The 16,044-nt window shown below is 45.1% G+C and overlaps 1 protein-coding gene and 1 pseudogene across 2 annotated transcripts in view; both read left to right on the forward strand.

Moving 5' to 3' along the window:
• Nucleotides 1–16,044, forward strand: part of DIP2C (DIP2 acetate--CoA ligase C (putative)) — a 367,574-nt gene that overhangs the window by 50,545 nt on the left and 300,985 nt on the right. The gene's annotated exons all lie outside the window — the stretch shown is intronic.
• LOC107532502 (GTP-binding nuclear protein Ran-like) lies at nucleotides 969–3,243 on the forward strand (annotated as a pseudogene).

Below are 16,044 nucleotides of genomic sequence, written 5' to 3' on the forward strand. Positions count from 1 at the left end.
AAATGGAGAGACACTTTCTCCACTTTGCTGATGTGAAGGCATGACTAGGTTTTTGGTCACAAAAGATATGCTCTCCCATGTATCACAGTGATGCGGGGATAAATGAGAATGGCCATAACCAATAAGGTCAATTTTATCAAGAAGCTTTAAGGAAGCATATTTTTCCCCAAACATTTTCAAACAAATTAAAAGCAACTGATATTTTTCCTCTTACCAAGTAGTGTTAATTGAAAATTATTTGGCAAAAAACACAATGAATCGCACCACCAGAAATAACCTCTATTAATAGTATATAATGTATATTTTTCCCGGGTTCTTCAGTATCCATCCATGCATCCACCCACCTACCATTCGATCCACTCACCCGTCTATCCATCCACCCATCTATACTCTTAACCAATACCGTTGTATTATGAAACGTAGCTTTATTACTTGCTCCCTTTTCTAGTTACTAGTGTATCATGCAAAATTTCCATGTTAATAAATGTTTTTACCAAATATCATTTTTAATGGCTGCATACTAGATAACAGATCTCCGAGTTATGAGAGTATTTCAGATGAGCAGATTGAACTACTGTTGTTGAAAATAATGGGAGGCTGGCCCTGCCCTCATAGTCCACGGAGGGAGCTAAGAGCTATCCCAGGTCGATGGGGGAGGCCAAGAGAAAGGTCTTGATTGAAGGGTGGGGAGAATTTGATCAGAGAAGGTGGGGAGCTCATTCCCAGTGAGAACAGGAGGAGGCATCGTTAGGAGCCGGGGAATTTTATGGGCTATTGCCTGACATTATGGAACGTAGGAGGAGAGGTCAGCTGAGATAGAGGCAGCTGTGTGGATAGAGGTGTAAAAAGGGCACCGGATGGGCTTGGGGGAGGAACCCAGGAGCTCAGAGTGGCAGGAACCTCAGATTGGGGCAGGGGGCAGGAGTGGCAGTTTAGAGGGCTGGGGGGGATCATGAAGGTGTCTGCTGAGAGGCTGGATTTTACTCTGCCATTGAGAAACGCCACAGAAGGGTGCTGAATCAGGGTTGGGTATTTCTTATATCGACATTTACTTGGCACAGTTGGCAAAAATTCTGAAGCATCCCCAGGACCTCCCTGCAGACCTGCGCCCAGTGTGAGGTACAGGCAGGGGCCCTTTGTGCCCCACCAGCTCCCCACTTCATATCAGGTGAACGTGGCCAGCTGCAAGGAGACAAAGATTTTAAAGATCATTTGACTGCCACCTCGAGTTTTTGTTTATTGAAAAAGACACCAAATAGAAGACACTCTCCAACCTCATTGGAAGGGACCTTATCAGGCACCTAACTACAGATAGATATTTACCCTGTCTGCGGACATCAAAAACCCCTCCAGGGTGAGAAGCTGCTGAAACCAGAGGTAGACAGATATCCCAAGACACTGCAAAGCCTGTAAGCCTGTAGATTGAGATTGAATTCAGAATCCATTTTGTCTTTCCTGTCTGCTAATTATATTAGACATAATAATAGTTATACTTGTTCTTTGGGTTTTTCTATATTGTCCAACTGTTTATGATTACTGACCAGGTATACTATAACTATTAAAAAATAAAAATAAAAATGTGAGAGACACACCCTAACAGATACTAATACATCATATAGATAGACCCAGAGACACTTCTGGAAGTAACATCACCATGGCTGCCCAAGGAGAACACCAAGTTCAGTGCAAACTTGTATTAGTTGGTGATGGTAGGACCGGGAAAACTGCATCCGTGACACGTCATCTGACTGGTGAATTTGAGAACTAGGTAGCCAGCCTGTGTGTTGAGGTCCACCCTCTCGTGTGATGGACCCCGTGTGAGGTCCATCTCCGTCAGAGGGCCCATTAAGTTCAATGTGTGGGACACAGAGGGCCGGAAGGTCAGCGGACTGAGACGGCTATTACATCCAGGCCCAGCGGGCCATTATAATGCTAGATGTACCTTCGACAGCTCCTTACAAGAATGTGCCTAACTGGCATAGAGATCTGGCAGAAGTGTGTGAAAACATCCCTACCGTGTTGTGTGGCAACAGAGCGGATATTAAGGATGGGAAAGTTAAGGGAAAATCAATTGTCTTTCACTGAAAGAAGAATCTTCAGTACTACATACAACATTTCTGCTAAAAGTAGCTACAACTCTGAAAAGCCCTTCCTCTGGCTTGCCAGAAAACTAACTGGAGACCCGGATTTAGAGTTTGTTGCCGTGCCTGCTCTTGCCCCACCCGAGGTTGTTCTGGACCCGGCTTTGGCAGCACAGTATGAGCTCGACCGAGAGGCTGCTCAGGCCGCTGCTCTCCCTGACGGGGATGACGACCTGTGAGAAGGGGGAGCTGGAGCCCGGCGTCAGAAGTCTGGATTTGTAGGCAACTGTCCCGCGATGTGAGTGTGCAGCGTGTTTGCCATTTTGTTATATAGCTGAGAGGAGCCGGTGCTTGATCTTTGGGATGCTGAAAGAGATGAGTGGGCTTCGGAGTGAACGTGGCAGTTAAGAAAGACCTCCATTTTTTGGACCTGCGTTTTAGCTGTTTGGGAACAAAGTTGTTTCCTTATTGAGTTTCAACTATTAGAATGCTGCAGCCCGGCCGGGCGTGGCTCAGCGGTTGAGCATCGGCCTGGGATCCAGGAGGCTGTGGTTCGATTCCCGGTCAGGGCACAGGCCCGGGTTGTGGGCTCGATCCCCGGTCAGGGGTGTGCAGGACGCAGCGGATCAATGACTCTCCATCATTGATGTTTCTATCTCTCTCCCCCTCTCCCTTCCTCTCTCTGAAATCAATATATATTTAAAGAAAAAAAGAAAGAAAAATAGAGAATGCTGCAGCTGCATCACAATATTCAGTGGTGAAACCTTGTTTATTACTGTCATTCCCATTCCTTTTCCCTTAGAATCAGAATAAAGTTGTATTTCAAATATAAAAAGAAGAAAATAATGGGAAATACCGTCATAGCTGGTGCAGCCTGTGCAGAATTCGGACGACGTGAGGAAGAGTAGGAAGGGATTGGATTAAAATCTCCATCCGTTCCTTGACATAGTGGTGCCAGGGAGGGACCCTCCGGGTGGCCGTTCTTGCTGCTGGTCCCTGAACCATCACCTGGGAACTTGTCAGAAATGCAGGAGATCGGGCCGCACCCAGGCCTACTGACTCAGGAACTGGGAGGGAACCCCGGCAACCTGTGCTTCACAAGGAGTTTGATGCGGGTAACATTTGAGAACCACTGTTGTGGGATAGGCCAGTCAGGCCCAGACCCACCTGAGAATAGTCCTGGGGTCAGAGTTGGTGGGAATCTTGCTGTGTCTGCACTAGCTGCGTGGCTGGGAAAGTTGGGAACCCGGGCAGGTAGAGAACTACATATGGTAGCAAGGCACGAGCCCCGCCAGGGCCAGATGTTCAGCAAGAGGGCTTGGGGGCTTTGGGCCCAGGTCCATCCACCCAGACAAACCACAGTTTAGCCCGGCCGGGCGTGGCTCAGCGGTTGAGCATTGACCTAGGATCCAGGCGATCGGGGTTCGATTCCCGGGCAGGGCACATGCCTGGGTTGCGGGCTGCAGCTGATCAATGACTCACTCATCATTGATGTTTCTGTCTCTCTCTCCCTCTCCTTCCCTCTCTCTGAAATCAATAAAGATATATTAAAAACAAAAACAAAAACACACACACCACAGTTTAATTGCTGCCTGATATGTAGTAGGCACTATGGTAGAGTTTTGGACTAAGATAATTTAACGAGTGGATTATTTAAGGGTTTAATAATTAAAAAGGAATGTGTAAACTTTGAGCTATTTCCTTGTTGGAAGCTACTTCACCAACTGTTTTGGGATCAATGCTGTGATGCCAGCCAGTGATGGGAGAGATTTGCCCTTTTATGGAGTGGCTGCATCTTTCACACACTCCGCACAGGCAGCCAGATGTGAATCCGGGATCCACACCTGGAGTCAGTCCTGGGTTCTGTGTGATTAGCAAAGGATTTCAAAACTTCCGAATATGCAAGGAGCTCGTACGACTCAGTATCAAACAAACAGTCCAATTAAAAAATGGGTAGAAGACCTGAATAAATACTTCTCTAAAGAGGAAATACAGATGGCCAATAGACAAAAGATGTTCAACAGTCACTAATCATCAGGGAAATGCAAATTAAAACCACAATTAATTATCACCTTGTACCTGTCAGAATGGCTACCATCAATAAATCAACAAACAACAAGTGTGGAGAAAAGGGAACCCTTGTGTGCACTGTTGGTGGGAATCTAAAATGGTGCAGCCACTATGGAAAACAGTATGGAGGTTGCTCAAAAAATTAAATATAGAACTACCATATGATCCAGCAGCCCCACACCTGAATTTATATCAGTAACTTGAAGAGATATCTCCACCCCCATGTTCATTATAGCATTATTCACAAAAGCCAAGATGTGGAAACAACCTAAGTGTCCATTGATAAATGAGTGGATAAAGAAGATGTATGTTTCTACAGTGGAATATGATTCAGCCATAAAAAGAAGGGAATCTTGCCATGTGTGACAACATGGATGAACTTGGAGGACAGAGTTGTAAGTGAAATAAGTCAGAGAAAGACTTACATGTGGGGATAAAACAAGCCAAATGCATAGAAGCAGAGTAGAACGTCTGGGGATCTAAGGCACAGCATGGGGATGACAGTTAATACTGTATCGTGTACTTGAAATTTGCGAAGAGAGTAGAACTTAAATGTTCTCACCACACACACACACACACACACACACACACACACACACACACACACACACAGAGGTAAGTATGTGAGGTGTTAACTAGCCCTACAGTGGTAATCGTTTTGTGATGTATTTGTGTATAAAATACAGGATGTTATGTGTCAATTATGTCTCAATAATTGTCTTAGTAATATGTCAATTATATCTCAATAAATGTCTCCATAAAGCTGGGGGGGAAAAAACTCTTTTGATTTTGTCTTGAGGAGGGCACCTGAATTCCGGTTTTCCAGCAGCAGCTGCTCCTTGTTTGTCTCCCTGCAGCTTCCTGAGGCGTCTGAGTTTGACACACGGTTTAAACTGCTGGGCGCTGACTGCCGACAGTGTGCACAGGGGCTGAAAGTCCAGGCCTGGGGCTGCTGCACAGGAAGCAGACCTGTTTCGTCTTTGGTCTCGTCATCCGACTGAGTTTATAGCATTTCCTTTGTGATTTGTGGCAGGGAGGAAATGAGAGCTTCAGATATGATTCTGAGGCCCTTTCCAACCTGAGGGTTCCAGGATTCACGATGATACAGATAATTCCACCCGTTCGTTACTTTGTGACTTTCAGACGGCTCACATCCTGATGGGCAGCACCAGCCTCACCTGGGAGCTAGAGAAGCCCTGGGAGGGCATAGGTGTGTGAAGTCTTCCTTACACATACAGGACCAGGTGTGCAAATTCACACAAGCAGGAAGTTGAGTGGCAGAATGGGGATTTGAGCACTGTTTTGGCTTGGTCTTCTAGATATTTTCTTTGGATATCATGCAATTGTAAACAAAAGTGCGGGAGGGTTTTTAATTATTTTCTAATCTATTAATTTAATACACACTTACCGCTCAGCTGGCCTGGCTCAGTAGTTGAACGTCGACTCATGAACCAGGAGGTCAGGGTTTGACTCCCTGTCAGGGCAAATGCCCAGGTTGTGGGCTCGATCCCCAGTTGGCGGCATATAGGAGGCAGCCGATCGATGATTCTCTCTCATCACTGATGTTTCCATCTCTCTCTCCCTCTCCCTTCCTCTCTCTGAGATCAGTAAAAACATACTTAAAACACACTTACCATGGAAGCACAGTCTGGCCCATCACATTTGCTTACTTGAACTTTCTTCTCTTGAAGCTGATTGTGGCGTGAAGAGGGGAGGGACCCTTGCTGCCCTTATGTGTCTGGTGTCCTCTCTCTGGTCTGTGTGGCCATGTCTACCAACCCCCCTGACGTTTATGAAAACCGTAAGATTTTCATTGGAAGGAAAAGCCGCCACACTTCCTTTGGCCTGACTCTGCCATCAGGCCTCTTTGCCACAATGCCCCTTCTCAGAACTGACGTTTCTGCGGCCTTGCCAGGCTCGTCTTGTCGTCTAATGTCCTGTATCTCGTCTTTTTCTGACTCCTCCCATGTTTGTGCTTTGTCTGTTCAGACGCTCAGTAGGCCCCTTGGGGTGGTCCCTACTTCTTACCCTTGCCGGAGCCCTTCCTCTCAGCCTGCTCAGTATTCCAAATGGAGTAATTACTTGGTGAATAGTAATGCTTTGACACAGAAAAATGAATTTAAATACTGTAATCATTGGGCTAAAGTTGGGAAAGGATCTTAGGTACTTTTAAAAAAAATTGTGTTCTAGAACTTAAGGGGAGAATGTCTAAGCGTCTAATTCTTCATCCTTGTGTCCCTACTGTCCCCGGTCTAGTAGTTTCCGACTAAAAGCTTATGTATTGAACTTAACTGATTTTAATATTCCCATCCTGAATTAGAAGGCCAGTCACCCAGCAAACTGCACTTAGAACATGCGTTCTGTCTTAATACGGGAAGACACTATAATTCCAAGTCAGTATTGGGTGTCCATCAGATGGACCTCAAATACAGAGCTGTGGTTGGAGCAGTGATAGCAGCATTGCACTTTTTGGCTGGTGGAAGGTTTGGTTTCTTTCTCGGAGGTTTGGGAGAGAAGGGTTGGTGATGGGTAGGAGAAGGGAGGAGGGGATGCTCCAGGAATCTGTGCTCTCTCGGTAGGCTGATCCCGAGAGCCAGAAGTGCAGCTGCTCTTCCCGTCCCGGCAGGTGTCCCAGGAAAGCATCACTGATAGAAATCCTGTAGTAATGTCTTCTTAAAGACCGTGAACTGAGATGGGATATTGGCATTTACGGAGTTCTTTGATTTTCTATATTTATTGGATACTTTTTGATCAAAAAACATACATACTAAATTATGCTAAAGAAGGTAGATCATTTTTAAAAGCAGTCAGAATATGGTTTGTTTGTTTTGTTTTTTCTAAAAACACACCACATTTTTGTTCATTCTGAGGCCTGACCTTTCTGAGCAGGATCTTAAGTCCTATTTTCTGCCATAAAACGAATGGCTTCCTTCCTGGGAGCTGCGTCAGCCTGTTCCTGTGTGTGAGGCAGCCCGAGGAGGCGCTGGCGGCCGCTCTGTGCCAGGCAGCTGCTCTCTGAGCGTCAGCGCAGCGTGGTGTCGCGCCTCCTAACACGGCTGTGAAGCGAGTTTCGTCATTGTGCACATTTTGCCGAAAAGAACATCGAGGCTAACGGAGCATAGATAACATGCCCGAGCGGACCTGGCTTGCCCAGTGGGAGGGTGGAGCTGCGACCTGAGTGGGGCCGATGCCAAACCCGTGTCTGATTTCCTCGGCCGTCCTTTTCCCGTTTGTGACTGTGCGCTGCTGAGAGGTGCCCTGGGGTGCGCGCTGGTGTGTGTGCATGTGAAGTCCGTGTGCATGCGTGTGCACGTGTGCTGGTGCGCGCACGGATGTGTGTGCATGTGGAGTCCGTGTGCATGCGTGTGTGCACGGATGTGCGTGCATGTAAAGTCCATGTGCATGTGTGTGCATGTGTGCATGTGTGTGCACGGATGTGTGTGCATGTGAAGTCCATGTGCATGTGTGTGCGTGTGTGCTGGTGTGCGCACTGATGTGTGTGCATGCGCACCCTGTGGCATAAATTGTTAATAGGGAACATTTTGTCAGGATGGTCGCTCTCTCGTTTTGGACCCATCGATGGCCCTCGGGCCCGAGAGTGCCCATCTCCCTGAACCTGATTCTTCGTCTCCTTGGCCCCTGCTCTTCAGAACTGAACATCACAAGCAGTTAACTGCAATTACAGGAACGTTCACATGCGTCCCCAGTGGGAAAAAACAAAAACAGAAACTGGAGCAGCTTGCCAACATGACTGAGTAATTAGCCGTTAGATAACCAGTCAGCAAATTATTAGAGAAGCCTGGGGCTGGGACTCAGCATCCAACATGTTTATATCCACACGCAGACAAACTGGAATTGTTTGGAGATGTGCAAACTTTCATTACTAAATTTTGACATAACAGATGCTTTCTACTCTTTTTGCTTAAAAATTAGGGTTGGGGTCACTACCAGTCAAAAGTAGTAAAACTTCTAAATTCAGTTCTAGGATATGGGACTCGTCACAACAAAGGGTGAAATGTAATAGGTCATTTTCCCTCCATATGTTCTCATGACTGTTTCCCTTTTTTTTATGTTCTGCTCATCACTTCCGGTTATCTCTTCAGATGGCAAGGGTTTTAGTCTTGTTCTGGAGAAACTGTGGTTTGTTTGTTTGTTTTTCCATGGTTCAATTAATCTCTAAGTATGGTGCCCAAATTTACCTAAATGGTCTTTTCTGAAAGTATAAAGATACTATAGACCCTCTGCTCCTTTCTCCATCTATTGTGGTCTACCCAAGAGGACTCTGGTACACAGGCTTTTGGAAATTGAAACCTTCTATATGTTTTTTTTGTTGTTAAGTTCAATATAGGTTTGGTTTAGGAGAAAACCGGCCTCTCCTTTAAGTGCCTTCTTACTGCTTTCTTGTGACGTGCTTAATGATGAAATACACTTACACACTGGTTTTATAAATGTATGGTTATAGTTGAAGTATTATAGTTTAAAAGCAGGAAATACCCTCATAAAGCAGATAGTAGGAAAAAACTATACAAATATAATAAAACACAAGTAAAATGTTTGGTGTTACAAAATATGCAGCGGAGACTACATTTAGCCCAAAGTCCAGTTCAGCTTAGAATCCTTATGTAAATAACTGTTTTAGCCACGTGTGACCCTGGTAATAAAGAACACTGATATAGTGGGACTGCATCAGACTGAAAAGTTTTTGCACAGCAAAGGAAACCATTAATAAAATGAGAAGACAACCTATTGAATGGGAGAACATATTTGCCAATGAAATATCCGACAAGGGGCTAATATCCAAAATTTATAAAGAACTCATACAGCTTGGCGTGCCCTCCCTCCCAGGAGCATGCCTGCCCCTCCCCTACCTTATTTTCCCGCAGGCACACGTCTCCTAAACTCTAAGGGACCCCATGAGACATGCAACCAGCAACAGTGGGTGGTGGCAATTCATCTCAGGCTAATCCCCCAAACCTGTCCTCTAGGCCCCCTTTTCTCTGACTTCCCAGTGAGCCAAGGCGGCTCAGCCTAGGCTCATTCCTCCAGCCCTTCCTTGTTTCACTGTTCCTAGCTTTAATCAACGTCCTTTAAAATTTAAAAAAAAAAGAATTTATACAACTCAACACCAAAAAACCCCACAGTCCAATTAAAAAATGGGCAGAGGACCTGAATACGCACTTCTCCAAAGAGAACATACAGATGGCCAAGGGATAAATGGAAAGATGCTCTATGTCACCAGTCCTCAGAGTTGCAAATGAAAACCACAGTGAGATAATCACCTCACACCTGTCAGAATGGCTGTCATCAATAAATCAACAAACAGCAAGTGTTGGTGAAGATGTACAGAAGAGGAGGAAGCCCTCGTGCACTGTTGGCGAGAATGCAGACTGGTGCAGCCACTGTGGAAAACAGTATGGAGGTTTCTCAAAAAACTAAAAATGGAGCTGCCTTATGACCCAGTGATTCTACTTCTGGGTATACTTTTGCCCACCCCTGTATATCCAAAGAAATCCAAAACACTGATTTAAAAAAATATATGCACCCCTATGTTCCTCATAGCATTGTTTACAGTAGCCAAGGTAAGGAAGCAACTCAAGTGCTCATCCTTAGATGATTGGATGAGAAGAGGTGGTACATATATACAATGGAATATTATTCAGACATAAAAAAGAATGAAATCTTACCTTTGTGACAGCATGGATGAACCTAGAGGGTATTATGCTAAGTGAAATAAGTCAGACAAAGAAAGAAAAATACCATATGATTTCACTTATATGTGGAATCTAAGCAGCAAAATAAAAGAACAAACAGAACAGAAACAGACTCATAGATACAGAGATCAGACTGATGGTTGCCAGAGGGGAGAGAGGTTGGGGGGCTGGGTGAAAAGGGTGAAGGGATTAAGAAGTACAAATTGGTAGCCACAAAATAGTCACAAGGATGCAAAAACAAAGTACAGCATAGGGAATATAGTCAATAATATTGTAATAACTATGTATGGTACCAGGTGGGTACTTGAAGTATTGGGGGGACCACTTTGTAAAGCATTATGATTTTCTAATTACTATACTATACACCTGAAACTAACATAAAATAATATTGAATGTAAACTGCAATTGAAAAATAAAATTAAAAACAGTAAGAAAAATAATGCTGATAATTTTGATTCTAAGGGTTTTTACTGGATCTACGTTCAGGTTTTGCAAGCCAATAATATATTTAATTGGGCATAATAAGGTGATTTATTTAAAGCAGTAGTACCTGGGCTTATGGGATGGAGGAGCCACACTGCAAGCGCAAGGGCAGATTATTATTTTCAGTGATGTTCTTGGTGTCACTAATCCACCGCTGAATTGAAAGTGCAGTGATCTGTCAGTGAGGAGGTGACTGCTGATCCTGAAGTTGCCGTTTCATCCAGTGTCACCTGCCGCAGAGCCAGGCTGTCCAGGGGAGCCCATCGGTAGACCGGTAGTGAGCCTCCTCCTGCAGCTGGTGTGGTTTAGGGTTCACGCAAGATCTCAGAGGAGGTAGCATGTGAGTGTCAGAGGCTTCCTGCTGGGTACGAGCTCTGATCTCTGCTGCCCCTGAAAGTCTCGGTGGATCCCACCCTCCTTGTCTTGTGGGGTCGGGGCACAGGCACCAGCTGCCCAGGGAAGACCTGTTGGTCTCCTGCAGGCACCTGGTGAATGTCCAGATCCAGGGACTGCCGATGGCTGTCACCTGCTGGCTGTTCTCCCCCCACTCAGCTCTGATGTCACCCTGACTGCTGTGCCACACTCGCAGAGTCCTTTCCGTACTGAAAGTCTCCCCTGGCCTGTCAATTGCAGGATTCCTAAGGAGGGCTCATCTGTGCAGTTTTGGGTTATTTTGCCCGTAGAGCTTGAGGCTGTCCTGAACGCAGCTGTCAGACAGAGGTGTGTCTGTCCCGAGTGCCCTTTGGTTGTGGTATGTGAAGGAAGGTGCCTCTGGGCTGAGGTGTGGCTTTTGTGGGTGTGCCCCCCTGCCCGCTGCATGCCCAGGGAGACCTCCGGGGTGTTTCTCCTGACAGACACAGAGGTAGTGGTGTTTTGTACTCAGGGAAGCTGTTGGGCTGTATGTTCTGAGTGCTGGTAATTATCCAAAGAGTTTTGTTCCCTAAATCATGAGTTATTCCCTGAGTTATTCCAGTGGTAAAACTAGTATCCTGTAACTAAGTGATAGTCTTCTAACTTAGTTGCAAAACCCCCAAACAAACGGAACCTGTAATGATGGTTTTGAAATTATTATTCAGTCGTCATGGCTATAAATACATATAATTTATGGTCATGGCTATAGAATCAGCTGCATTGTAGCTTAAACCCATGTGGCCTGTGACACGGACCGCTTGCTAACGGTATTTTTAATGTTGGGTGGGAGTCACACATCCCAGGGTTTGTTTGAAATGGGAGCAGCTGCTGTGCACAGGGCATTTGAGAAATGTGGGCAGGTCAGCTACTCCAGCCTGCCGATGTGCGACTGGGCGAGGGATCTGGGATGAGGCCACATCAGTGTCGAGGAGCTGGGCTTTAGTTTCAGCAAATGTACCATCTGATTTAACAGGCCTACGCGTCAGCCACAGCTCAGCTCAGAGCTTCTTGTTTCCTTATCTTGTGCCAGAGAAAACTTATTTCTCAAAGGGTCCTTATAATTTATATCAAGGAAGCATTCAAACACTCAGAATATATATAAGAAAATGTTACCAATTTTTAAAAAAATACATAAAAACTTTACTATTTGGCAAATTTGTAATTTATACATTGAGATTAAATAGTTGAAGGCATTTGTTTCACTGATGAATTCTTTTTAGCATTTTTATGAACAAAGTAAATGTCAGTAGGATTTTAGAATAAAGTATTTTGGATTTTTGAAAAAATTCAGAATCACTGATGAGATGTGGTGCTGGGCCTGAATGAATGCTGGTGAGGGAGGTGGTGAGTTCCTTGTCCTAAAACTGGCAAGCGTGGACCTGCTGTTCTTACATTATAATAAGCATCGTGCTTGAAAGCAAAATGAATGTCTTCAAAGGTGGGATTATTACCACTGCACACCTATTAGAAAGGCTAAAATCCAGAACCCTGACAACACCAAATGCTGACAAGGATGTGGAGCAGCGAGAACTCTCATTCAAAATGGTGCAGCCACTTTGGAAGATGGTTTGGGTGTTCTTAACAAAAGAAACATAGTCTTACCATACGATCTGGCAATGCATGTTTTAGTATTGACCCAAAGGAACTGAGAGCTTGTGTCTCTACACAAAAGCCTGCACACAGGTGTTTATAGCAGCTTTATTCATAATCGCCAAGACTTGGAAGCAACCAAGATGTCCTTCAGCAGGTGATGGATAAAGAAACTGTGGTCCATCCAGACAGTGGAATATTCAGTGCTAAAAAGAAATGAGTTATCAAGTCATGAAAAGACATTCTGGAAAAGGTAACACTAAGGAGACAGTAAAAGATCGCTGGTTGCCAGGGGTTGGGAGGAGAAAGAGATGAACAGGCAGAGCATAGAGGCTTTTAGGGCAATGAAACTAATGGTGGACACATGCCATTACGTATTTGTCCAGACTCACAGAATGCACAATACCATGAGTGACCCTAATATAAACTATGGACTCTGAGTGATGATGACAGTCAGTGTAGGTTCATCAGTTATAACAAACTTATACCATCAGGTAAGCGACAATGGTGATGGGGAGGTGGTACATGTGTGGGGCTGGGGCCATATGGAAAACCCCTGTACCTGCCCCTCAATTTTGCTGTAGATCTAAAACTGCTCTAAAAAATAGTCTTTAAAAAAGTGGGATTAGTGCAGTAAGGATGAACAGGCAAACCTACTTGAGAAGGGAGAGCTTTCTGGAAAGGGCGTTTCCTTTAGGAGAACTGTGGGTTGCAGTGTTTTCACAGAGGAAGGGGGAGTGCTGCAAACACCAGAGCAGAGGGTGAAAGAGCTTGGTCCACAGAATCGACCACTAAGTGGCAGTAGGTCAGCGTGTGGGCTGTCGGGAGTGGGCTGGGGAGGGGAGTTGTAGTGGGCAGTGGGGGAGGGAGTTCTGTGTAGATGGCTGATGGGTCATAGAGAACATTGTCTTACAAACCTGGTGGTTTAGATTGTATTTTGATGACGTTCAGGAGTCAACGGAAGGATTTCCATCAGAGAAGTGACAGATTTGCACTTGAGTTTTAGCATGTGCTAGGGCTGCATGGGATCTCATTCTGTCTTCACAAAACCCTCTGAGGTAGGCTAAAGTACTGTCACCATTTTACATTTGAGAAACCCGAAGAGAGTTTACAGCAGGCCGTCAAGGTCACACAGCTGGTAGAACTAGTATCTCAGATCAGGTGATGATCCCAGAGCCCACGCCTTGATAGTTACCTCAGTCTGGGCGTGAGGGTGCCAGGCGTGGGGCGTGGACACGTAGTGAGGAGGGTCCTTATGAACTTCAGAGAACAGGCATGTAATTCAAAGAGTTAGAAGTAGTGAGGATGGATGAAGCAAAACATTGATGAGGAATTAGGAAGGCCAGGTGGACCTTACTTGATGGTGGCACAGAGAGAGAAATGAGAACCAAGAGTCTAGGATGAAATACAGATTTTTGGTTTGGACAGGAGGGAACAAGAGCATGGAGGGAGAGATGACAGGTGTGCTTTTTTGTGGATTAAGTCGAGTTTGAGGAGCCAGGGCTGTCTCAGCAAAGATGGCTTGGTGGTGGTTAGTATACAACAGGAGTCACTTGGGAGAAATGCAGTTAGAGGTAACCCATTGCACAAGGCACAAGCTTACACGTGACACTCACACCCAGAGAGTGTGTTTTCACAGGACAGGAGAGCCTAGGAGAGAACATTGTGGGAACATGCACTTGGGGTGGGCCTGACGGCTACCAAAAGAGATGGAGAAAAAGCCATCAATGAAATGGGAGGAAAGGTAAAGGTTGAAAATGTTCATTGATTGATTCAGCCACCATGATGTCATTGGTGACCTTGATGAGGTTGTATGTTACCATATTTATTCAGGGAGTGAATGCATCTGGTCACCACTGCCAAAATTGGGTCTTCCAAAATCTGGAAAGCTATCTTGCTGTCATCCAAAGTGATTCAAATTATTGCTTTTCAACTGAGATAGGGAAATTAAACCTCCAGCATCTGTGAATCTGATGTTATACCTTTTTCTCTTCCATTGGTTAGCTTTATGAAAGAAGTTCTTATGGCCAGGCTTTCACACAGATAAACTAATGTTTATTTTAAAATTCATTATGGGAAGAGATTGTCATCTTAGATTTTATAAAAAATATGTATTACAGTGTCCCCTTTAGACATATATTTTTGTAGATTTTATTTGCTTTTGCCTATAGAGGGTTATATGTATGTATTCTCATTCTCAACTGTTGTTTTAAAATGCTTGGATTTGAATGGATCGAAATAAGTGATTTTTATCTATTTTTTCCTGCTCCCACATAGCTGAAGGACATAGGTTTGCTAGGGTGGGGATTTTTTTTTTAAACTTCCCAAAGGGAATCTGGGGCGTTTATAGCTTGAAAAGGCTCTCTGGATAATCCCCTGTTTCCTGGAGGGGGAATCTCTTGCTTTTGAGAATCACTGACAATAATGGTGAGGTGTACCCTGTTCTTGATTCTCTGAGCCTCTGGAATCTGTGGTTTTATGTCTTTCATTAATATTGGAAATTCTTGGTTGTTAGCTCTTCAAATTTTTTTCTCTCCATTGCCCTCTGTTTTCCTTCCCTTAGACTGCTGGATGTTGTCCTACAGCCCTTGGATGCTGTGCTCTGGTTCCCACACCCACTCTTTGTTCTCCTTATGTTTGTCTGGGTAATTATTGATCTATTTTCAAGTTCATAGATTTTTCCCCAACTTGGGTTGAATCTACTGCTTAGCCTGTTGAAGGCATTCTTCATCTCTTACCATGTTTTTTTTTTCTTTTTTTTCTTTTTTTTTCTCTTGTATTTATATTTGACCTTTTCTTATAATTTCCTCTCCTGCTACAGTTCCTCATCCTTTAATCATAATTTTGAAGACTTTTTGTCTGATGGATCTTACCTCTGAGCATCTGCTTCTGTGGACTGCTTTGTCTGTTGATAGTGGGCTTTGCTTTCTTTGTGTGTCAGGTGCATCTTGATTGAATGCCTGACACCAAACACAAGGTTGTCCAGGCCGAGGTGCAGAGTGTTTATGGTGGAAGTGGCCCTACTCTTCCACTCAGTCACTGGTGTGGGAAGTTGAGAGTCCCTCTGGTCAGGGTGTGGGTGGGATTTGGGGTTTCTTGTCATTACAGTCACCTTTAACTCCTCCAGCTCCACCTTATTCCTGGCCTAGGGTTGTCAGAGGTTTTGCTCAGTATTCCTGATCCAACCCTCAGGTCAGAGCCTTGGATGTCTCTCCACATTCCTCCTCCGCTCTACCCCCCCAACCCCCCAGTAGATGCTGTTGCTTGCTATTTGGTGCTTCTTGCTAGTGGTCATGGGGGAAGGAAGGGGGTCCCACCTGTCCTGGCCCACCTTCAGCCCTGGAGTCTAGGGTGAAGTAAGGCTTCTTTGGTGACTTGGCCAGTTCTTCATGGCAGCCAGTCTCTACCTGGTATCATTGGTAGGAGACATTTTCTGTCCTTTCCCCAGGGCTGGAGGTGTTTTTCTTTCTCTGCCTCAAGACCCAGGAGGCAGTGGGTCTTGCCAGTTCCCTGGGGGCGCCCCACAGAGGCAGCTGCCCTCCTGAGATGGTTCTATGGGGGAGGGTCCTGCCTCTCCTCTTCATGCCCTCCGGTAGGAGTGACTGCCCCTCCCGGTCCTTCTCTCATTCATTGCTCACCCTTGGCCTTCAGCAGTTTATCACTCAGTGTGGGTGAGATCCCACTTTCTTGTCCATAGA

The sequence above is a fragment of the Miniopterus natalensis genome, chromosome 1 (assembly GCF_054644295.1).
Source record: "Miniopterus natalensis isolate mMinNat1 chromosome 1, mMinNat1.hap1, whole genome shotgun sequence".
In the NCBI taxonomy this organism is placed as follows: domain Eukaryota; kingdom Metazoa; phylum Chordata; class Mammalia; order Chiroptera; family Miniopteridae; genus Miniopterus; species Miniopterus natalensis.